We start from the raw sequence: 22,887 nt of genomic DNA on the forward strand, positions 1-22,887 counted from the left end.
CAGGGAACCAGCACACACCCATGTATTGCCACACAGACAAAGTCTTGAACCACAGCTAACCTGAATCCCGGCCTGATGCCCTGTGATCCTCCCCAAACACCAGAGGATGGAAGCCTGCTCCAAGGCCATTGCCAATGCCCCGGCCCCAGTGCCATTCTCTCTTCAGGAGGCTGTCATGAGATAGTTTCTTATCACCTCTGGTTTCTAGCTGGAGAGGAGAATGGAAAGAGCTCCTTTCCAGAGGCCCATGATGTAAAAATGAATGTGAATAGTCATGCCTGATGGATTCAAGGCCTGGAACCCAGAACCTTTGGAACTCAGAGTCAGATTCAAAAGATTTTCCTGGACCCTGGATCCATGAAAGAAAGATTTTTCTCTGAGTATCTTAGTGGGGAGCCAGTTATGGTCCCAAACTTTTCCTCCAACCCCACGGCACTGACTGTACAGATTCTTTGGGAAATGTCTCCCAAAGGCAGTTGAGGACTGATTGCAAAAAGGCTGATGCTGAGTGACCTGGAGCATCCCACCCACTTCCCCTCCAGTCCTTATTTAATAACCCTGGCTGGCATCTGCCCACCCCTGGGGTATGCCAGTCTTGTGAGCTGATTGAAATCCCATTAATTTTCCACACGTCCCAGCCCCAGGGCCTATGTGTAAAGGAGCTGTCACTGACTTCTGCTCTGTAAGAGCAGGCTCCAGCCTACTCCATGTGTCACACGTGCTTTGTGCCTCTCTCTAGACCCTCCACGCCAGCATTTCTTCAAAGTGCCCACCGTTGCCCCTAAAGAGGCAGCCCCAGCAAGCTCACTTCACGGGAACCAAGTTGCAGGCCAAGTTATCCAGGCTTTTAAGTGCAACTTTAAAAGGGATAGATTTGGCAGATCTTTGCCCCAAAGTATCCGGCCAGTATTATGACCTGGGGAGTGGGGCGCAGCTGCTTGCCTTCCATTTGGGGCCCAAATGCTGCACCCCCAGGGGCGGGGAGCAGCCTCCCTCCCAACATACTCCATCCAGCTTGCCGGCCCTGCAATGCCTCCCCTACGCTCAGATGCCCCACAGCCACCCCCACCCCCGACCCACCTCCGCCCCCATCTTTTGTTCCAGCCTCCCTTCCTTTCTCCTGTCTGGGACCCCGCAGTGACCAAGAACAGAGGCTCCTGGCAGCAGGTGGGCTGAAGGCGCATAATCCCTCAGCGCCACAGCGGCCAGCGCACCCTCTTCCTCTGGGGCCACGGAATCCCGTGAACTTCGGTTCGTGAGGGCCTCTCTCCGGGCTCCCCAGCCTCCAGGACGGCGTCCCCAGCCCCCAGCCCCGCTTCCTCCCGCGCCCCCGTCCTCGGACCCTTCTGATGGTCAAAGACCGTCCCCCCCCCCCCCCCCAGCGAGCGCAGGTCAGCTCTGCCGCGCGGGCGGCACCCACGCAGCGGTTGGGAACCGCAGTTACCCTGCGGGTTCTGTGCGGGTGCCGCGGGCAGAGCGGTGTGAGGACCCGAAGCCCCGCCCTCACAGAAGCCCCGCCTCGTCTAAGCCCCGCCCCCTCCCAACGGGCGGCGCCCGAGGAGCTCGTCGGGGGTGGGGTCGAGCCGCAGGGCCCCGCCCCACGCCGCGTTCCTCTGGCGCGTCCCGCTGGAGAGGTCACTCGCTCTGAGATTCCGGGCAGTGGGTGTCTGTGGCCCTCTGGACTCAGATGTCCGACCCTCAGATGCCCGACAGCCCCGTCTTTTGTTCCAACCTCCGTGCGGGGTGCAGGGGTGGCTGAGGACCAACTTAGAGGGTTTCCCAAGACATACCTGATTTCAAATATCCTGTCCCGTTGTCAGACAGAGCCCCCCTCCTCGCACGTTGGAGAACGGCTCCTTCGTACACTTCCAAAAGGGTCTCAGATTGAGCTGAATAGCAGTGATCGAGGCTTACTATGTTCAGATAGCTTGAGCCACCAGATTGTCTCTGGGGTCAGAAAGGTCTTTTTGCGGGGCGGTGAGCGGGGAGGAGGGGCGGATATAGACGTCGTCTTCCCAAGTCTTTGGGTTTGAGAAGGAATGGACAGTGCCGAGACCAAGGACGTTGAGTGAGCAGGAGAGAGCAGAGAGAAGTGGGGGTCAGGTGGACTCACCTCACCCAATGAGACCCAAAGTCCTGCCCAGAAGTTTGGGGTGCCTTCAACTCCTACTTCCCCCAACCTTCCGTTCCTCCCCATCCACCCTGAATTTAAAGGATTTTAGCTTCCTCAAGAAAAATTTAGGCCTCAATTCCTCCCAAAGCACCCTCCTGCGGGAAGGAGTGGGCAGGCTACATCTCTCTCCCTATTCTAGACAGAGTCCTGGATAATCACCATCATTCCTCCCCCACTCTGCCTTTCTTCCCCACTGAGGTTCCAAGTCTAGCGAGGAGATAAAGCAGTGGTGTGAAAAAAGAGGGGGTGAAAAGTCATTTCCTTTCAGTTTAACGGGCTCTAAGAGGAACCTGGAGGAAGTAGAATTAATAAGCGAAAGCAGGTGCCACCAGTCCCTGACATACTCCCACCTCACCACCCCCCAGTCATTGCTTTTAAGTACCTGAATACCTGAAGACCATTTACAAAATGAATTGTGAATTGGCTATTTCTTGAGGCAAACAAGAAGTGGCTCTGGAATTATACCGTTTGTTAGTGTAAATCCATTAAAATAGAAAGTTTATAATTATCCTCATTTTCATTGATGACCCCGGTCCAGCTACTTTGCAGTAACCTCCTCTCGGCCCTCCCACCCACTCCATCTATGACTTTTATTCTCACAGAAAGCCCTAGTAAATTACAAGCAACTGTGCCCCAGAAGAGGAAGGAATGAGGAGAAATCTGTTTTTAATTAGAGCTTGGACTTCACCGTAGCAAAAACTTAGAGGGACTTACCTTTAAAATGCAGATGTGTGTTGTGACGGTCTGAAGCGGGCAGATAGCGAAGGACAAGGACGTAAGGAAGACAAGGTGGAGAAGCCTTCCCTGTGGCCCTGGACAAATAGGTTAGGGGGATCCACAGCAGAAGCCAGGGCTGCTCTGCCGCACAGCAGAGAGGAGGTTTCAGACTAGAGAAAAGTGCATCTTGTCTCTGGTGAAAGTGGTAGTGACAGCAGGTGCATCTAGAAGGGGTTCCCAGCTGTGCTTTCCCCTCCTCTGGCCGTGTGTGTGTGTGTGTGTGTGTGTGTGTGTGTATGTGTGTGTGTACACCAAGCTTCCTGGGGATCTTGGGGTGGGGAGGCGGGGAGGCTGAAGTTTGAGAGAAGAAGGATATTCACATTCTTGCAGATTCTTCTCTCGGAAGAGCCAATTTCAGATCATCTGCTGATGGTCTCGTGGCTCCGTTATGTCACATCCCAAATGAGAGTGTCTTAAAACCTTGGTAATTCTAGCAAAGGAGCTGAAGCCTGCTAGGAGAGCTAACCAGGCATCAGTCCTGGATAACCAGGCTTGGGATGGTTGAGAGGAGAGGCCACAGAGTGTGGAGTGCCTGGCCACACCAGGAGGACTTCAGAGCTCAGGGAGTTTGGCAGGTGACCGTGATTCCCCTCTGAAGCCCTTTGGCAGCCTCCTGGAGGGTGGGGCTCAGGAAAGCCTCCGTACAAGGGCAGTTTTGGTTTTGTTTTTTGTTTTTTTTAGCACAGCCTTGGCATTAAAAGCAGAAGGCCAAATTCCTATGGTGCTACCAGAAGGAAATCAGAAACTATAAACTGGGGGCCAGGACACGTGGAATCTTTTGAAGACTCTGTGTCTCATCATTTTTGAAGGTTTCTGTTTTGGTCAACTTTCTTTCTTTGTAGTTAAACCCTTAACACACAGCAAGGAAGTGAGAAGCAGGCAAACTGTTCTTCTCAACAGCTAGGCTTGAGAGGAGACGAGCCAGATCGCTGTCAGAGAAACAAGAAAGATGAACCCTTGGGGCTTGCTGTACAAAGTAGTGGGCAGGGGAGGGTTGGCAGAAACGGGATGGTCTGGGGCTTCCATACAGAAAGTCCCCAGGTATATCCCTGGGGGTAGGCCTCCTGACCCAGCAAGAGAAACCCGAGGACAGAGGATCTGCATGGACATCTGGGTGCCAGGAGGGACAAGGGAAAGAATAAGAGGGTCTGGAAAGTGAGAAGCTGGATCACAGTAGAGCATGGTTTAATTAAACTCTCCTTTCTTTGATTTGTCCCATGAACTTACACACAGTCTGGTCACCCCAGGTAGACTGTTTGCCCCTCAAGAGCTGGGTCTCTGTCTTACTTTCTCTTCCTTATAGCACTTAGCTCAGTGCCTGGCACACTAAGTCAAATTTTATTTAAAACAATTTGCCTTTGATGGTATATTTGCAAACTTGTTCTCAGGAGTGAGATCTCTGTTTATTTTTTTTTTTCCTGTAATTTTAAAGGGATTCTCTCAGACCCTCTGTAGGCTAAGGGGATTGATCTCACAGTGCTTGAATTTTCCTTCCAGAATTCTCAGGAAATGGAGCTTGTTGACTTAGTGGGTTATTTCATTCGATTTAGAATTAACGTCGTCTAATATGTATATGCATGTGGAATGGGCAAAGTGCTATACCAATGAGAGATGGTATCATTTTCCTTATGTCTTTGATTAGAATAGATTATTCTCTGCTGAAATCAGAAGGCCTAAAGCAAGGCAGGTGGCTGAAAGGGGAGGAAGTCCAAAGAACAGAACCAGTTTTGCTAGATGTTTCCAACTGGGCCCTTAGCATGGCAACAGGAAACTCACCTTCTGGTTTGGGGCTTATGACAGGACAAGGCTTTGCCAAGGCAGGCCCATCTCTCTCCCAGCCCACACCCCACCCAAGGCGTGCTGTCTGTCTCAAAGTTGCACACCTGAGTTGGGTCAAAGCCTAGACTCAGCCAGCAAAGGAGCCATGACTCAGATCGTTCTAGCGATATCTGTGCCTCAGGGTATCCACGAAGAATGTTGCTTCCTCATTTAAGAAGCTCAAAGTTGAGTGCTTTGGGGATTTCAAAAAAGAGGGACCTGGGCTCATATCTTGGTAAATTGGAAAATATCTCCCCGAAATGTCCCTGTGCTCTCCGTGTTCCCTAATGTTAAGCACGCACGCATGAGTGTGCGTGCGCGCGCATGCACACACATACACACACACACACACACACACGGTGTGATTTTGTGGCTTGCACTTGAAACAGGAGTATATATTTATTTGAACAATCTTAACGCTCCCTGCAAAGAATTGCTTGGCATTCATCTGGCTGGTAACACGGAATACGGAGCACAGGGTCCCTTCTAGTCTTGTGACTTAGCCTGGAAACCACATTTTTTTTGGCAGTTACGTTTTATAAACAAATCCAAGCAGTGGTGTTTCAACATTTCTCAGTTTATCGGCAATGCTGAGTGCAGATTGTACCACAGTTTCCTTTGTTGGGGACCCTCTCTGAGTTCTCGGGGGGGCAGCTGAGCATGGACAAACCTGTTCTAATATGTCCATCCTCCATCTCCTCCCCGCCTCCACACCGGGCTGGGTGACAGGTGGACGAAGTACGAAGACTGGTACAACCCCCTTATTTTACAGATGAGAAAACTGAGGCCCACAGAGGGATGACCCTCACCCAGTCCTACAACCTCTACACCTTGTCCTTCCACCTTCGTTTCTGATGCTTTCTAGCATGAATGACACAAACTTCGCCTCTCCTGGCCCCGCGTCCTGTGTCACTCTTCAGAATATTTTTGAGTAGGTGTCCTGTGATCTCTTACATTAGGTATGTTAAAAACAGACGTCTTTTCCGTCTTTTCCTCCCCGCAGCCCTTTCTCACCGCCCCGAACTATGAGTATCCTAAGGCCAGCCACCCCTGTCCTCCCCACCTCCTTCCTCCCATTCATCACAAACTTGGTGTGTTCAGCTCTATCTCTCACTGTCTTGTATCTGCAAAATGGGCTGCAACAGGGTCACGCCACAGACATAGATCGCGGAAAATGATAACTGACAACTGATTAAAAGGATTGTATTGAGCAAGATCCTTTTCTATTTGAGGCAACTTTGCCACCGTTTGGCTTTCCCCTTAATTAGGATACCAAAAACTCAAGGAAAAATGTGATATCAAAAGCTCACGAGCATCATTCAAATCTTCCCTAATCCATTGCCTTCATTTGAAGCGCCAGCACTTCACTCAAAACAGAACTGTTGTGCGTGAACTTGAGAGTACATTAATTTGTCGTACGAATCTGTCACTTGGTGAACAGCAGCTTGGACACTCCCCGCACGCGGGGTATTCTCTCCCTGGTTATAGGAGGGCAGCACTAGGAGCTCAGGGCTTGGCTTTATAAATAAGGAAGCTGACACCCAGCCAGGGGAAGGGACTGGCCTGGGGCCACTGACTAGTACTAAAACTGGGACTAGAATGGAAGCCTCATGACTCAATGTCAGGACCCTTCCCCACTTCCCACCCACCCCCACCCGCCCCTCACAACAGTAGAACCAGGATATTGACAGTGGAAAGGATCTTGGAGGTCTTCCTGACACTTCTAAATACAAAAGGGGCTGGGCTGTCCACCCTCTTAAGAGAGAGGCAACTACCCCGAAGTATTTGTCATCACCTCCTGACAGCTATCTGAATTAGAGCCCCAGGTCCCGGGAGGTGAGACTCTCTTCTCCGGAATCCGGCTCGACAAGCCTATGAACTCCAGTTTTGGTGTCGCCCCTCAGCAACCAGCTGTTGATGCTTCCTCAGCCAACAGGTGGTCACGAAAGCCCACCCCCCCCCCAGTCAGGTGCTGGGTCAGTTGCCAGAACTTTGAGATGACGGCAGAGAAAGATAAAGCCCAGGAAACCGTTTCTAACACAGTTGGCCCCGAGCAAAGAGTAAATGCCAGAAACGTCCTGGAAGAGGCTATAAAACGAGAATAAAACAGGATGATAATTTATGATGGGCAGTAAAAAGATCTGGGGAAGCTGAGAAGCCAGTGAGATTTCATTTCCTTCTGCTTCATGGTTCATCCACCAGGCTGAGCAGGGCCCTGCCCACACAGGCAGCCCCCACATTCTGGAGAGCCAGGTCCCTATCCCACATCAAGGTAGGGAAGTCGGTGGTGGCTGTCTTCCGGGCCCCCCAGAGCCCTCGCTGCACCAGGTCTTCCCTGCAAGGGCATCTGCCCTCACAGCCCCCAGAGCCCCTGAACCCCCCAAAGTAGACTCCATTTCCACTACAGACCGCCTTACACAGGGTGAAGCACTTTTCCACCCATTATCTCATTTGGTCCTTACAGAAACTCTGTAAGGACCTTCTACAGAGATATAAAGGCACTGGCTCAAGGTCACACAGCTAGTCAGTGGCAAATCCAAGACCTGGATGCAGGGCTACCTATTTCAAGATCAAAGTCTTTCTCAAACCCAGCCCCATTACCACTGCAGGGAACAGAAGATAATTGAAGTCTCCTCCCCATTTCCAACCTCCTCCCCACCGAGGAAGCCCCAGGGGCTGGAGCCCAGGCCCAGGCCAGAGAGCCCCCCGTTAATGGGGCCTTTGAGCCCCAGGGTGGAGGGAGGCAGCCCCAGAGGGAGGCCAGCAAACCTCCCCATGTCAGGTGCACCAGGCCTCCCCCCACAACCCTTGATTGGGGTCACCCGCTGGTCACTGAAGTGGCGCAGCTTTTGTGCTGCCCCTGCTCCGAGGGGCTGAGTTGGCACTCCACAAGCACTTGCCAGGTACCCCCAAGGGGCTAAGCCCACCCTTTCCCCACTTACTGCCAGGTGCGATTTGTTCTTAGTGGTCCTTTAGGTGGGGACACCTCCTGCTCTGTGCAGAGTGGGTGGGGTGCCCCCTCCAGTCTGCAAAGTTGAAAGGCAAAGCAGCCAGCAACTGACGAGACTGGCCCTGTCCCTTCCCTCTAAGGGGGCTTTGGAAGGTGCCTCAATTAAATGTGGGACGGAGGGAGGTTTCTGGAAACAGAGAGAGCGCTCAACAGGCTCACATTCCAGGGAGTCTTTTCTTGGGGTGAGTTGGGGACCCTTTTCCAGCTTGATAGAGGGGAAGGGCAAGAGTACAAAGGGCCAGAGGTGAGCACTCTGGGGCTGGAGTCTGGTGCCCGTTCTCCCACTAAGCTCAGACAAGACACCTCTCTGAAAGCCAGTCGCCTCTGCTTGCGCATTTGGAAGTGCCGGTGGAAAGCTCCAATGAGAGGCTGGATACGACAGGACTTTATGAATCTCCAAGGTCCTTGAGTTGTGGCGTGCTGTAACTTGCTGGCTGAGCAAAGAGGTCACCATCGGGCATCACTCTTGAGGCCATTTCCGGTCAGTCCACAGGCCTGTGGGTGCCACCATGTTCCCCCCACATCAGGGCCCAGAACACTCTCATACAACTTCCCCCAAGGCAAACCTAAAGTTGGGGAAATCCAAGGTCACCTCCATTTCGGGTCATGGTGGAGAATCTGAAGGGTTGCTGATCCAGAATATCCTCCCTCCAAAGATGACCCCACTCCCCAACAGCATCTTTTCTTTTGACTCCTCCATCTTCCCATGATCCTGTGGCGAAGAGTGGAGGCCATCTGCTCAGAGCCCTGTCCCGCCACTGCTTCTCTACTTCAAGCTCAAACTATCCTGATCACTTACTCTCAGGAACTGGTGTCTACCCCACCCGACTGTGGGACTACCCACTAGGGTCCCATCGCCTCGACTGAAGGCTGCTCAGCCTAGCAGCTGGCCTGGAGGTGCATTCCAGAGTTCTTAGAAGACTGTCTGGTTACCAGGCTCTGCAGCAGAACCCCTGAATCCCTCTCTGGTGGGATCATTTCCTGACCCATCTCAAGAACTCCAGATTCTTCTACCTGACTGGTCCCCCTTATTGAGGCCAGTGAACCCCTTGGATCAGTCGATACTTAAGAAGACGATTCTTTTCAACTCCAGAGCATAGAATCTCAAAGGTGACTTTTCAGGGGTGTGACTGTCACCACCAGGGTCTTGAGCAATGACTTCCCCTTGCTCTCCAGCCATTCCAGGCCCCTGCTGCTGAAACTCATGGGCACCTAGCCCTCCCCTACTAGTCTCCCAAACTGCTGCTCTCCTCTCTCACTCTGTACCACTCCCTTCCTCTCGAAGCTTCCATCCCTCGAGAGGGTTGACATCAGCTGCAGAACAGGTGTAAAGGAACCAAGTTTTAAAGGTCATTTACACAAGGAATCTGGGCACTTCGAGGACTTTCCAGAGGGTTAAAAAACGCAGTAAGCCCTCTTATGCTTTAACAGACCCTGAGAATGATCACCCGCATTCCACTTCCTCCTCCTCCCATTTCAAAAATATTACCCAAGGTCGCAGGACAGAGAATCTGCGCCCCCACCCAAACCCACTTAGCCACACCTCCGCAGAGGCGCCATGTCCTAAGAAACCTCCAAAAAGTTTCCCGTTGCTCTGGGTCTATTTTTCCAAACTTTTTCCACCAAGGAAAAGGACAGAGAAATGAACACCCTGGAGTTCCCTGCCAGTCTGGTTAGTCGGCACTCTGAGAAGAGGCCCGTTCCCTTTACAGCCCCCTAAAGTTCTGCCAAGAAGACCATCTGGGCTCATTCAGATGCCCCCCCCCCCATTCCGGCCAGCTGTGAGTACCAGGCCGATGCCCCTCGGGGAGAGAAGCCTTTGGAGAGCTACCATGGCTTCTTTAAGCCATCACTCATCTCCACCCTTTGGGGCCGTCCATGCTCTGCTTAAAATCCAAGGGGTCCTGACATCTGCTTCCTCACCGGTCAGCTGCTGCCTGGCCAGGCTGCCCCAGGTTCAAGGCAGTTCCTCGGGGGTTTGCTGGGTGCTTGAGGTAGGCACAGAGCCCCCATGTGCTTGGCTCACAGGGCTCCCAGTCCTCATCCCTGTCTTCATGGAGCTTACAATCTGATGAGGGACATAAGACACACAGACATCCCCGAGAAATCACGTAGGATGACCCTGTGAGGCCCAGGGGCAAATCCCCCCTGCAGGGATCTTAGCTCAGCGGCCTGTGGCCTGTTGCTCTCAGCAAACCCTCCTCGCCACACCTAGAATAGAGACAGATTTCAGTCTCCGCCGGATGGGAGTTGTGGTGGGTCCCTAATTCGTGAGGCCTGGATTAATGAGTCACTTTCTTTCCGTTGACAATGCAGGTGAGGCCCTTACTGGATAGAGCTGTTCCCTAGACGAGGCTGTCTGGCTCTTTTCCTTCCAGAGCCTACTTAGCCCCCTGCCCTGGCTTCTCTCAACCTCCCTCTGTTTATGTTCAGCTTGACGTTTCTATTGACGTATTGATCTCCGCTAGCCCGAGAGCATTTCTGCTGAACATGCTCACTGCTCATTGTGGGGGCCAGAGGGCATAGCTGACTGCAACTTCTCGGAGCCAGGCTCCAGGGGTACCTTGATGGGGGGGTGCCAGGGACAACAGCCTCGGGGCTGGGGTGAGGGGTGGAGCCTCTCTAGAGCTGGGATGGAAAGACAAGAAACAACCTTCTGGGAGGGACATGAGTGGGCCAAGCTGTGGCCGCCCTGAGGGGGAAGGGGAGGCCTCCTGGGGTGCGGAGACAGAGATCGACCTTGGAGTCTTTCTACCCCATTCCAGAACTGAGTGAACGAACTCATGTCCGCATCTACCTTGGGAGGCTTTCTTTCTCGTTGCTCTTTGTCCATACTCAAGAGGAGGCTTGGACTCATATAGGAATGTCCTTTAAAACCTGTAAAAAAAAAAAAAAAGAATGCCCAAGGAACGAATATAAGTAGGATTCCTTGCTGCCGCCCCCGAAGCCCTGTGAGGTAGCGAGCCAAGCATGGTCTTGGGGGTGTCGTCGTCTCCCTGGCACCTGGCCAGTAAGTAGCCACAGGTTCACGAAGCGGGCCCTTCGGGTGTCTAGACAAGGCACACTTGTCTCACCTTCCTAGTTCACAAAGCGTCCATAGCCGTTCCCTCCTAACTGCCAGGCTTCCCTCCCGGCCTCCATCTGGCAGAATTTGGAGTCAGTCCTGGCAGAGTTCTCATTTTTTTTTTTTTTTTGCACACACCCCAGACAGGCTTTTAACCAAAGGCAACGTTCAGGCTGATGCGTGGGGGGCGCGCAGGGGGCACGTGCAGGGAGCCACTTCCTTGTCTTTAACTTGTCCTTGTGCCCTTGAAACATTTCCTTGTTTTCTTTTTTTTTCTACCCGCTCACACGGCCCTTGTCCTCAACACCATCGTCTTTCCACTGGGAATCAGCTGGCCCCGAGTGGGATGGTGTGAGCCATTCCTTGGCGATAAAGAGTAATGTAAGGAGACATTACATGGATTCTGGCATTCTGGAACATTCACGCACACAGCCCAGCAAAATATTAGCAGATTGCTTGTCAGGAAATGGGTGTTCTCGTCTCAGTGGAGTGGGAAAAAGGCAGGGCCCAGGGCCCAGTTCCAGCTCTGCCTTCGTGAGTGGGTGAGCAGTTAGTTACGTGCTGCCTCCGAGCTTCGGTTGCCTCCAGGTTCCATTCCAGAACTTTCCCTGAGTCTCCTCTTTGGCTCAGACATTCTTAGCTTTAAAAACACTGGGGACACATTCATCATATTTTGAGTAAACTCCATGAAGAATCGTGGAGTCAGAATTCCCCACAGAGGTCCCACCTGGCCCCCAAGTGGCAGCGGGAAGAGAGCTGAGTCTTGTCTAGTCTGAATCTTCTCTCCCGTCAGAGCCCCCCTCACCGTCACCTGCAGGCAGCCATGACCGAGAACCCAGGCCGAGGCAGCAGGCTTCTGACCACCCTCTGCTCCCTAGTGGCCTCCCCCCCGGCCTTGTAGACCGTGATCCCCAGACCTATCCGGACCCTCTTGCACCCCACCCCTCCACCCCCCACATCGGCAAGACAAGCCCTTATTGGACATGAACAACATCAGTACAGAGGGGACTAGGATTAGACTCCCACAGAGGACAGACCTGTAAACAATTAAGAATGAGAAAATGTGTAGGATATCTCGGGGGCATGGAGTGTTCCATGGGCACACACAGGCCGGTGGTTTCCGGGAAGACCACGCGGGGAAGGTGATGCTTGAGCTGCGTGGAAGGGTGGGCTGTGGACTGGCTTGGGAAAAGGTGGGGTCTGTCTGGAGAGCCCAGCAGAGCACTCCTATGGGGTGCAGGAGCATCAGAAGAGGCTGGAGAGAGAAAGAGAGAGCGTCCACTCTGGCCAGGGAGCCAGCCCGCGCCTTGAGCGGAGCCTAGAGTAGCCAACAGCCGTGACCAGGCTGTGAACTTGTGCGGCAGGTGGTCAGAGAGACAAGAGCCCATCTTGGCTGGGGAGGGGGCAGGGCTCTACATGACACTTCATGGAGCTGCGCTTTGGCCCAAGGGTGGCCTAAATGGAGGGTCAGCCGCAAAGTGGGAGAGAAGCAGAACACGCACGACTTTTTTGATGTTCAGATGGCTGTGCTGCTCTCCCAGTGCACCCTTCTTCCTTCCCCAGCGACCCCGTCGTTGCCATGGAAACAGAGCTCCACTGGGGCCGCTGGGGACCAACATGGTGGGCTCGGGGTTTGGTGTGCTCAGGGTGGAAACCACTCCTCACCCGGAGGAGTGAGCCTGGTGGTGGGTGGGGGGTGGAAATGCATGGGACAGAGTGAACCAGCCTGGGGTTGGGGAGGGATGGCTAAAGGCAAGGTTCCAGTGGAGGGGCAGAAAGGATAAACACCCATAAGAGTGAGCAAAAAGCGGGGCTTCCTCCCCTGCTCTGTGTCCTCAGTGTGACATCATGTTTGAGAATACTGATCACCCACCACAAGAGCGGGGGGGGGGGCAGGAGGAAGAGGGGATCACTGTCCCTAAATCCCAGCCTGAGCCCATGAGTGATGCAAGTCAAGCTCAACCTCTGGAAGGGAACAAAGCTTCTTTGCCTCTGCAAGGAGGGCAGTGTTTCCAAACCTTTCCCAGTGGTCCCCAAATCATCACTGACCACTCCTCTCACCGACGTCCATCCTGACCTCCCTCGCCAGGTCCCTACCCCATCTGAGGTATCCTCAGCATCCATGTGCAGCAAATAGTCAGGATCTCCTCCAAGTTCTTCTAAGGAATGACTTCAGGCAGAAGAGGGAGGGGTAGGTACTCTGTGACCCGATGTGGCCCGGGGCTGCGGCCAGTTGGGGAGGACGGCTGTCCCGTACCACCCATGCCTCTCTGTGAAGGTGGCCTGTGGCCACGTGGCAGCTTCCCCTCCCTCGGGAGGAGTGTGATGGGGTGTTGGAGAGGGCTAGATTTGGGGGTATGGGATATGGCGATGTATGCGGGTTTATCTGTGGTTGCAAGGCACAGAGAAGGCCCTGGAGCCTGGCCCCCTGGCCTGGAGGTGGGATCAGCAGAAAAGCCCTCCTTCCTGCTCACGGGCCCCACTGTTTTGATATTGCCTTGGCCTCCCTAGCCAAGCATCTGCAGCGTTCTTTTCTCTGAAGTCTGAGAAGCTGGCTGGGTTTCCATCAGGCACCCACCAAGCTGTAGTGTCCTCGGTTTAGTGAGACTCAGTGTCTCCTGGCTAGGCATAAGAATAAGATGCCGTGTCATCCCGCACATGGGAAGGGAGTTCTCAGCCATTCCTCGGACTCTCTGAGTCTCCGATCCCCACCTGAGTGCTCCCACCTTCTGCCCTGGCTACCTCATCCATCCCAACCCCTACCCCAGGAGCAGGCCAGGGTCTCTGGGGATGCTCTTCCCATTCTCCTACTGGGGTCTTGCAAGCCATTCTTGGAGCTTCTTCCTGAATGCCAACTGGGATGAACGATCCACCTATGTGTCCCCCAATTTTTGTTCTGTCCTTGAGGTTGGTAAGCTTCGGATTTCCAAGTTCTGGCTCTGAGGAGGGAATGCTGCCTCCTGCTTCCACCCTCTCAAGCTTTTGTTCTCAAGACCTTCCTGGAGCTAACCGACCTTGCTGGGGAATGCTGAATAAGGTCAGGGGGTTACATAGATCTACAGGAGGCCATGGGGGCACCGTGTGGACTGGGAACTGGGGAAGAGTCTCTGTGGCCATGCCCAGCCTCCCAGCCCAAGGCAGCGGGGGTCTCCCCTCACTGACACCAGGCTCCTGCTCCCTTGTCCCCTTCCCTCGTGTCAGCTCTCCCTCCCCCCACCTCTACCTCTTCCTTCCAGTGATTCTTTTCAGCTCCAGCTCCCACTGCTCAACCCCTCAGTCTCTGAGCACTTCCCAGGTCAACCTTCTGAGAAGCCAAATCCATCTGCCCTGTGTCTTCTCTCCACCCGGGGCCTCATCTCAAGTTGGCTGGCCTCAATGGGCTTCCTGTAGGTCAGCTGGGACTAGGCATGATACCCAGAACTCCGGCTCTATCTTGGGGGTCAGACAGTTGTCTTTTGAAGGAACCAGGAGCCCAGTGGAGCAGCTGCACTGGGCAGGTCTGTTAAAATTCAGGAATTGGACAGAGGTGCCCTGAGTACCTATCCCATGCCAGGCACTGTTCTAGGCCTTGGGTATAACTCCTGTCTACCCAGCCTAGCCTCTACCATTCTTTCGCCAGCACACAGCCCTCCAGAGTCCAGCAGATTCTTCTCTAAGCAATAGGAGATGGGGGTGTGTGTAGAACACAGAATCACATGGGGGACCCAGCAGAGCCCCCAAGAACTCTTCCTGCCCTGCTGTTCATCGCAGACAAGGAAACTGATGTGCAGAGAAGTGGGCATATCTCATGGTTCCTGGTCGCAGCGCTGGGCATGGCCTCTGCATTTCAGGGAAATGTCCATCATGTTTCTCCCTTGACTCGGGGATAAAGGGAAGCCCCGATCTCCTGATTCTGCAATTCTTCTGCTCTCGCACCTTTGCCCTTTCTCCCACTTCCCCAGACCGTGACCAGCATCAGCCAATATCGGCGGGCTTGGGAGGAGTGGAGGGTGGGAGGGAACGGGGAACGCTCGAGAACCCACCAGCTGAGGGGCCCAGAGCCAGCCCTTGGCCCTCCGAGAAGCCAGACGGGCTGCTACCTCCCTGATGTTTCGGACTCTTCTTCTGTCCCCACGTGCTGATAAGTGAGTTTGAACTCTGAGAGAGGTTTGCAAAAACAGGACAGCGCTGTACTGACTAGCACGGGCCCCTGAGGGAGAGCCCCAGGCTTCCTGGCCCTCGGGTCATGTGGTCACGTGGGCTCCAAGCAGACCCACTTCCAGGGGAATCCAATCACCTCAGAAATTTCTAAGCCCCAAATCACAGGGCTGGCTTCAGCCCAACAAACTCCCTCGACATTGCTGCCTTTGGTCTTCCGTTCCAAGTCTTCTTGCTTTTTGCGCTCCGCTCCTTAAAGCTCTCCCCCGTCCTTACCCTGAGGCAGAAGTGTCCCTTGCCCCTCCTCCCTCCCCCCAAAAGTACCTCTTGTCCTTGCTACCCTAGCCTAGCCACACCCATTCCGTATCCCCAGGATGGACCAACAGGGTGAGTCGGGGAAAGAACGAGAAGATGGTTTGTCCTGAGCGCCCAGCCAGCCAGCAACAGGGAGGCCCAGTTCAGGGTTCCCAGGCTACACTAGAGATTGGCATCACCAGGAGACTCCTTCTAGAAACTCATGTGCTTGGGCCACCTCCCAGGGAGCTTGGTCAATAAGTCCGGGACGCGCCCATGTTGAGCTTGCCTGTCCAAGCAGGGAAGCCCCCTCTCATCCCACTGACAGTCCCCAAAGGGCGCACACACACACACACACACACACACACACAAAAGAAATAAAAAAGAAAAAAGAGAAAGAGAAGCAGAGAGAAATTGCATTAGGGAACAGTTGCCTATAATTGTCACCAAACTTGTGCAAACCAAGAAATAACAAAGAAGTAAAAGCAGTGGATAATTAAGTACATAATTGTACACACCACTCGTTAATTAAGCTTTTACTCCTAGAACCTGACAGAATCTGCTTATAAGGTGATAGCGAGAGGGAAGGTGGCATATGGCAAGCCATCTGCAATGCAAACACTTTGTCGATGAAAACTTCCCTGCCCCACAAAAAGAATGAGATGCTAAATGTAGTTTTCCGGAGCAGAGCGATTTATCTTCATTCTGCGCAGAAAACAAGTTGACGGTGCTGAGTACGGATGAAAGCGCGTGGCGCAGAGCCAGGGGCTCCGTCTGCCGGGGGTGGTGACACCCCCTCTCACGCCCCCCCGCCACGCCTCCGCTGGTGGGTGGCCTGTGCTAGCAGCCTTCTGAGGACCCGTTTGCTTGCTTAACTGCCGGAGAGCAGTTCCTTAGGAGAAGAGTTCCTTAGGGACGTACGCAGGAAGCACCGAAGAGAGATGGCATAGCCCCGGGGCGATATGATCCGCTCCTCTCTGACCGGTTCCTATTCTGAGTGGGGAGAGAGCCGAAGACCCGTGTAAGGTCTTGAGAAAAGTGAATTAACGGGGTGCTGATGGTCCCCTTGCTTGTCCGCGGTCAGCCCACTGCATGCCGTTCCTTCCACCTCTGGAGCTTCTGGTCCCCAAGGTCCAGAACCTCTTCAAGCCTACTTCCTCAACTGTAAAATGGAGATAAATTACCTACCTTGGTGAAATGATGCCGAAATGGTATTCAGCACTGGGAGGTTTACATGGGAATGGAATTATTGCTCTTAGGAATAAGCCCTTGAGCCGGTGAGCTCACCCCCCCCCCCACTTCGGGCCAGCCCTGCCCTGTGCCCAATGCTGCGCCGGTGGCAGGCAAGCCCAGAGTGAGGGGCTCAGCCCTGAGTCCCTGAGGCGTTGGTGCTGCAGTTCTCTTCATTCTAAGGGCCTTTCCAGTTCTGCTCCTCGTGTTCTAAGAATCTGACACAAGCAGCCTTACAGATGGTGGAAGGGGAGCTACCTGGAGATGGGACTCCAGGGGGTCAGTGGGTAGCTGGCCTCTTGGACATGGGCTTGTTGGAGACACAGCAGGGCCAGGAATGTGGACCCAGGCGCAGCCCTGCCAGGCTCCCAGCATGTGTCCCCAGCCCTGGCTTTGCTCCTCTCCACCTAACTGCTCCTTGGACTGGGTCACCACCCCAGGGGAGAGGGGACTGCCTTGGCCCCATCCGTGGGGTCACATACTACAAAGCATGGTGACCTATGTGTGTGGAAGCCCCCTACTTCCCCCATGGACTCCCTAGTTCAGAACTGCCCTCTACCCGGACTCGGGCCAGGACCCCGGCTGTTCATTCCCAGACCCCGAAGTGGGGTATCCCCTCCACCTCTGCTAGGGGAGGGACATCTGCTGCACGCATCAGTGCCTTTTTCTCTCCACAAGCATTCCAAGAAATCTCTTGTTGGACTGTGGAGATGCAGCTGCCTTGCTTTTAGGGCTCCCACCTCCCGCTCCCACCTGCCTCTTCTGCGGGGCTCACCTCGGTGGCTCACTGTCCCTCACCTGAGACTGACTGGGCCCTTCCACCAGGGGTTAACTCTTGGGCACAGGCAGCCCCTGGGAGGCCTCTGGCCCTGTCCCATGAGAAGGGCTTTGTGCAGACGAGTCTTTTCCCCGGCAGGTAGGGCATGGCCCGTTGTCATAGGGACTGCTGGCCCTCATGATTAAACTGAACAGAAGATAGTCTCTGTGTGTCTGCGTCAGCTTTTCCTGTGGACCAGGCACCTGGTCACAGAGCAGCCCATTGCTTCCTCCCAACAACCCCAAAGGGTGGCTGCACAAAGGGTGGGTAGCAGGGCTGAGGGGCGGGCACAGGGAGCCCTGGGTTCCAACCAGGCTCTGCCACATGCACTGGCCAAGTCCCTCCCTTCTTTGAAAGCTGGTTTACCATCTTCATTCCAGAAAAAGCAGAGGGAGGGCTCTTCATACTCAACGCTTCATGTCTGGATGGTTTTATTACTCTCCACATTTTAGCAACAAAGGGATGGAGGCTACACGATCCCCAGCATCATCCCAGAGATGGATCTCTTAGCGAGAAGAAACCGCTAAGATGATGGAGTCCACTCCCTCCTCATTTCACAGATGAAGAGAATCGGCCCTTGGGGCGTGAGGGACTTGTGGAAGGGTCACCCGGTAGTGGGAGACCTCCCTGCCTCCGGACCTCAGGACAGAACAGCAACGCCACGAGCCAGGAGTGGATGGAGAAGAGGCTTTAGTAAGGAGCCGGCAGGAGTGGAAAAGCCACTTTCTTGCCATCCTTGGGAAGGTGGCTTCCCAGGACAGAAGGGTCTCCAGGGCAGGGCAAATGGCTGCCATATTTCTAAGAACAGACCCTTCTTATATTGCTAAGGGCCAGAGCTCCCTTGGGACATACTTTGTCTGACCAGCTGGGATGTCAGAGAGAAAAAGGAGAAAAAGGGTGGAATTACGGCTTGGTGTCAGATGGGAAGTGGGAAGTGGGGACCAGAGAAAAGAGCCAGGAGGGTGGCTCCCGTTCAGGCCCAGCCCCCTAAGAAGTGAGGAGAGCCAGCAGAAGGCCCCCAAGGCCCCCAAGGCCCGTGTTCCACTCAAGCTGGCTACATTCTGCCAGCACAGTTTCCATCTCAGCGTCTGCCCACCTGTGGGGCGGCACTGAGTCAGCACAGATCCTGGGCCTCGAAGCATCCGGGACATTCGCAGGAGGCCCTCCTAGGGAAGCCCGTCAGCTGCAGAGCCTTGGCATCTCTGGGCTGAAGGGGTGGAAGAGAGGGGCCCCTTTTTGTAGGCTTTAAAATGAGCAGAGGGCTTGGAGAGGTCAAAGAAAAGTGAGGTGGGGGAAGGTGGGGACAGCATTCGGGAACCTTCCTTCCTAATCCCACCTCACCCCTGCAGACAGTTTCAGATGCCTTCCGCAGAGGGGGGGCTGCCTGACCAGGGCTCAAGGGCTCGGGGTGACAGACAATAGTGCAGAATTGCCACTGGCCTGCCCAGCACTCCCACCATCCCCCCTCCCCCCGTCCTGCACATAGTTCCCCCCAGAAACTTCTCTCCAGCCAGCTGGTGAGCAGCCCTAGCACCCCCAGGAGGCTCAGACTGCTACAGGTGCAGCTGGGGTCACCCCGCAGAGAGATGACTCTGGCCCAGAAGTTCAGGGTAGACAGGACCCTCTCCCTGGGGGGCCAGCACCCAATGCTGGCAGGTGGGCGTGACGTTGCTCTCTTCGGAGCCCCTGCCAGCTGCTCTTGGCCAGCTGCCCTTTACTCAGGATCCTCCTCCTGCACAGTCTCCCAAGGTCCCCCCAAGCCAGGCCTGATGGGGTGAGGAGCTCTAGCCCTGGCAGGGCCTCCCAGGAAGTCCCTCACTTTTGCTTGACCAGCAGATAGGAAAGGTCGGGGAAGGGGCCCCAGGGCCTTGCCCTCAGGAACTGAGTTGTGTACCACTCACCTGGCCAGCACTTCCTGGCTTCCTCCCACCCCTGCCCTACACCCTAGGGCTTCTCTCTCAAGCCTGCTCCCAAGAAAAAGAAACTGGCAACCCTACCGTTCCCCCTGGGCTCCCCAAAGCCTGCTGACTGATGCTGGCTGTAGCGTGCCCTCTGGCATCCCAGTTCTCTGTCCCTCCCACTGTGACCCACACCCAGCTTGCTTCCTCTCCACCCTCCCCCTGCTGTGGGGTACAAGCCCCCGATTCCAGGCTGCTGTGCTGTCCTGTTGCCCCTTTTCAAGGGGTTGAGGTTCCTATGCCCTCGGGAACTCTGTTTGAGGCCTCCTTCCTCCTCTTACAGTTGCTCATGGTGGAAAATCCGGACTGGTAAGAGGTTGGGGAGAAGGATGGGGCAGGGGCAGAGGGCGTGAATTTTAAGCAGCACAGCCATCAGGAAGAAACTTCTCGGGTAAATTCGGGGATCACGTTCTCCAGGAGCAAACATGCTCACCCAGCCCCTTGATGTGGGAGATTAATGGCCAATGGGATGGAGGGCTAATCTCCGAGATCTTGCTCAGGGATAATATGAACTGGTTGCCCTGGGTATAGTCATCAAGTGGATGGGTCTGCAGCGCAAATGTTCATATTCTTTCTTTGGTAGAAGGAACACGGTTTTAAAAGAAAAGCTCTCAAATTTCCCTTCTTTGTCTTCATGCACGAAGGGAACATGATTTGGTGCCCCTGGTAGATCCCTTAGGACAACGCGCACGGGGATAACAGTCCCATCAGCTGCTCTCTCATTGCTTTTTACCCAATCTGGACTCTTGGGGGATCTTCAGAGAAAACGCCCAGAAAGGGACCTTGGAAAATTATCCCACCCATCTACCTACCTCTGATTTGACTCTGGCTTGTCTCCCCAGCCATCCCAGAAAAAGAATAATCTTGTGCTCAAAGATTCTCCATAGTCTAGACTCATTTATTCCTAACCCTCTCTCCCAGACAGTCTTGGACTTGGAGGGCAGCTCTCCAGCCATCCGTCTGTCCGTTCATCTGTCCCTCCCACAGTGCAGAACTAGGAGGCCTCCAGCTTTCAACCTGTTAGCACCAAAGAGGGATAGGTCTGGAATTTCCCGAAGAGTCCCAATGTAACAAATCGCATTTTTAAAAGTGAGGGTGATAATTCCAAGAAATCCATGAATAGGCTTGATCTTTTTTAAACCTTTGAGTGTTTTTGCCCTCAAAGGCATGGGGGCTGTTGGAAGACATCACCCTATTCTCGTGGGAAAGGAAAGGTGCTGCCAGGTCAGGGTCCTGAACAGGGGCCAGCTGCTGTCCTGACAGCCCCCATCCCATCACCAGGAACCGGGCCAGGTCACCTGCTTTAGAAAAAGGGACCCTAAGTGGCTGGTGGCTCAGAAGAGACAGGACTCAGACACTGGTTCATAGGTTGTAATCTCATGAGGGACTCAGTTCTAAAAACCGAAGAGCCAAATACTTGCCTCGAGAACGATAACCGTCCTGGGGACTGGAGTCTCCCATTTGCCCATGAGCGCATTCTTCCTGTAGATGAGTCGACGACCTGGGACAGTGAATCCTACCCCGCAGCTTGGGGCAGAAATCAGATTGGAGAGTAGGCCCCAGGGGGCTGCATTTGTGGGGTTCTCTCCTGAGAAGATGCTGGTCTCAAACCACACCGCTGCCCAAGGTCCTCAGGTAGGAGGCAGAGGGAGGCCGGTGGCCCCGGTAGGATCGTTTGCCCCTACATGTTCATCATCCAAACCTAAATATTAAACCAAAAGTTGGCCTCACTTTGGCAAAATGCCAACCAGTGGATACTCAGTCTTCCTTCCTCCTTTGCAACTCGGCTGTACAGAGCCCCGGGCCCCACCGGGGGCTCATACCTCCCCACCTTTAAGCGGGAGGCTGCGGATGGGAGAGTTCTCCACTCCAGCCCAGCGGTGGCCTGGCCACAACCAATTTCTGAAACCAGAAGTTCTTCCAAGAGCGTTCAGCATCTCCCCAGCATCCAGGCCTGTCTATCTGCTGTGCAAACTACAAGGGCCGGGACCTCGGGGTGCCCTTCGACTCTGCGTCTATGCCTCCAGGTGACATTCTCTGGCTCTTGCCAAGCTTGAGCTCCCCGGTGTCCTTTAATAAATTTCATTTCTGCTCATGTCCACCAGCGTCCTTCTCTGTGACCTGCAAATAAGAACCTTGCCTCTTAGATGACCCTTCGGCACTGTCACCTGTCAGCTGTCCAGAGTCCCACAGCTGGTGGGTGGCACGGCCTGGTCATGTCCAGAGCTCTCAGTGCTGCCCCTGACCCCTGGTCCTGTCTGCCCTGGGGAGTAGCGGACGGGAGCGCCACGTTCAAGTAAAGGAGGGACTCATCCCTGCCAGGCTTGGTGGCCATAATAGGCTTCTTGGAGACAGTGGGCCAGAAGGGTGAGTAAACTAAATGGGTGGGAGGAAAAGGGGGTGGTTTTCTGGGGAAGAGCCATTGTACCAAGCCTGGCCTTTTGGGCAGTAGAATTAGGAATGGTCTCAGGATCAGGGACATTGTCCCTGTGCCAATGTGTCACACCCCCACCCCCAGCCTCTGGCTCTGAGATGACAGCAATAGAAAACAGAAAAATGAACACTTGGCAACAATTAATTGCTAAGATGCAAAGAAAAATTGTTTTGAGTATTAAAATTATAGATATAATGCTATTAGGAGCATGATTCAGAGTTTATGAAAACATTATTTATATTGATTTATTCCCAGAGCCATCAAGACTCCTTGAGAATAATTAAAGTTGACATTTCCATTGCTGAAGCTAAATGTTGGTATCATATGATGAATATTCCATGCTCGGGATGGGCTCTGCCCTAGAAAGCATTAAACACCCAACATCTGGAGGTTCCCGCACCACTCCCACACCCCACTGCCCAGCCACCCACGGACAGGCCTCTGAGGCTCTTCACCTCCGGCCCCTTGGCCTTGGCCCCCGGCCATCAGCCATCCCCAGGAACTCTCAGAGCTGAGAGGGACACCAAGGAACAGCACCCCAAGGCCTGGCGTGAGGAGGAGGCTCGGCCATGGCTGTGAACCCAGACGGAACAGTGTCCAGACAGGAAGCCAGCTCAGCCAGGCCTTGGAGGAAGAAAGGAAGTTAGAGAGGAGAGAGGAGAGAGGAGAGGGGAAGGGACTAAGGAAGGCAGAGGGGAAGGATGAAGGGGAGGGAGGGAAGTTCTTCCTCCCTGCCTTGGAAAATCCCCCACACTTCTATGACCACAGAGCTGTGCAACACCCCCCCCCCACCCCCGTCCTCCTTTGTTGATGGCTTTGTCAGAGTTCTTTATCTCCTCTCAGGAGCCATCACCCTGTCTCATCACCTCATCCTCCAGAGGCTGACATCTGTTCCCTCTGCTCTCGCTTTTCCACACAGGGTTTGGCTTCTCCTGTTCCCCTTTATAAAACCCGAGGCAGGGAGAGGTGCATTAAGATGATGAACTTCAAACCGCAGGATGGGGACCTACTGGTGAGCAGTGAAATCAATTTCATGGGCTACGACTGGCATTACCCCCCCCCAAAAAAAATTAAATAGAATATATCCAAGTACCTGGCACACAGTGATGGGGCAGTTTCTACCAAACCTTGCTGAAATGAGTTACCTGCACGGATGTCTGGGTCCTGTGTAATAT

Source organism: Martes martes (genome assembly GCF_963455335.1).
Source record: "Martes martes genome assembly, chromosome: 6".
Classification (NCBI taxonomy): domain Eukaryota; kingdom Metazoa; phylum Chordata; class Mammalia; order Carnivora; family Mustelidae; genus Martes; species Martes martes.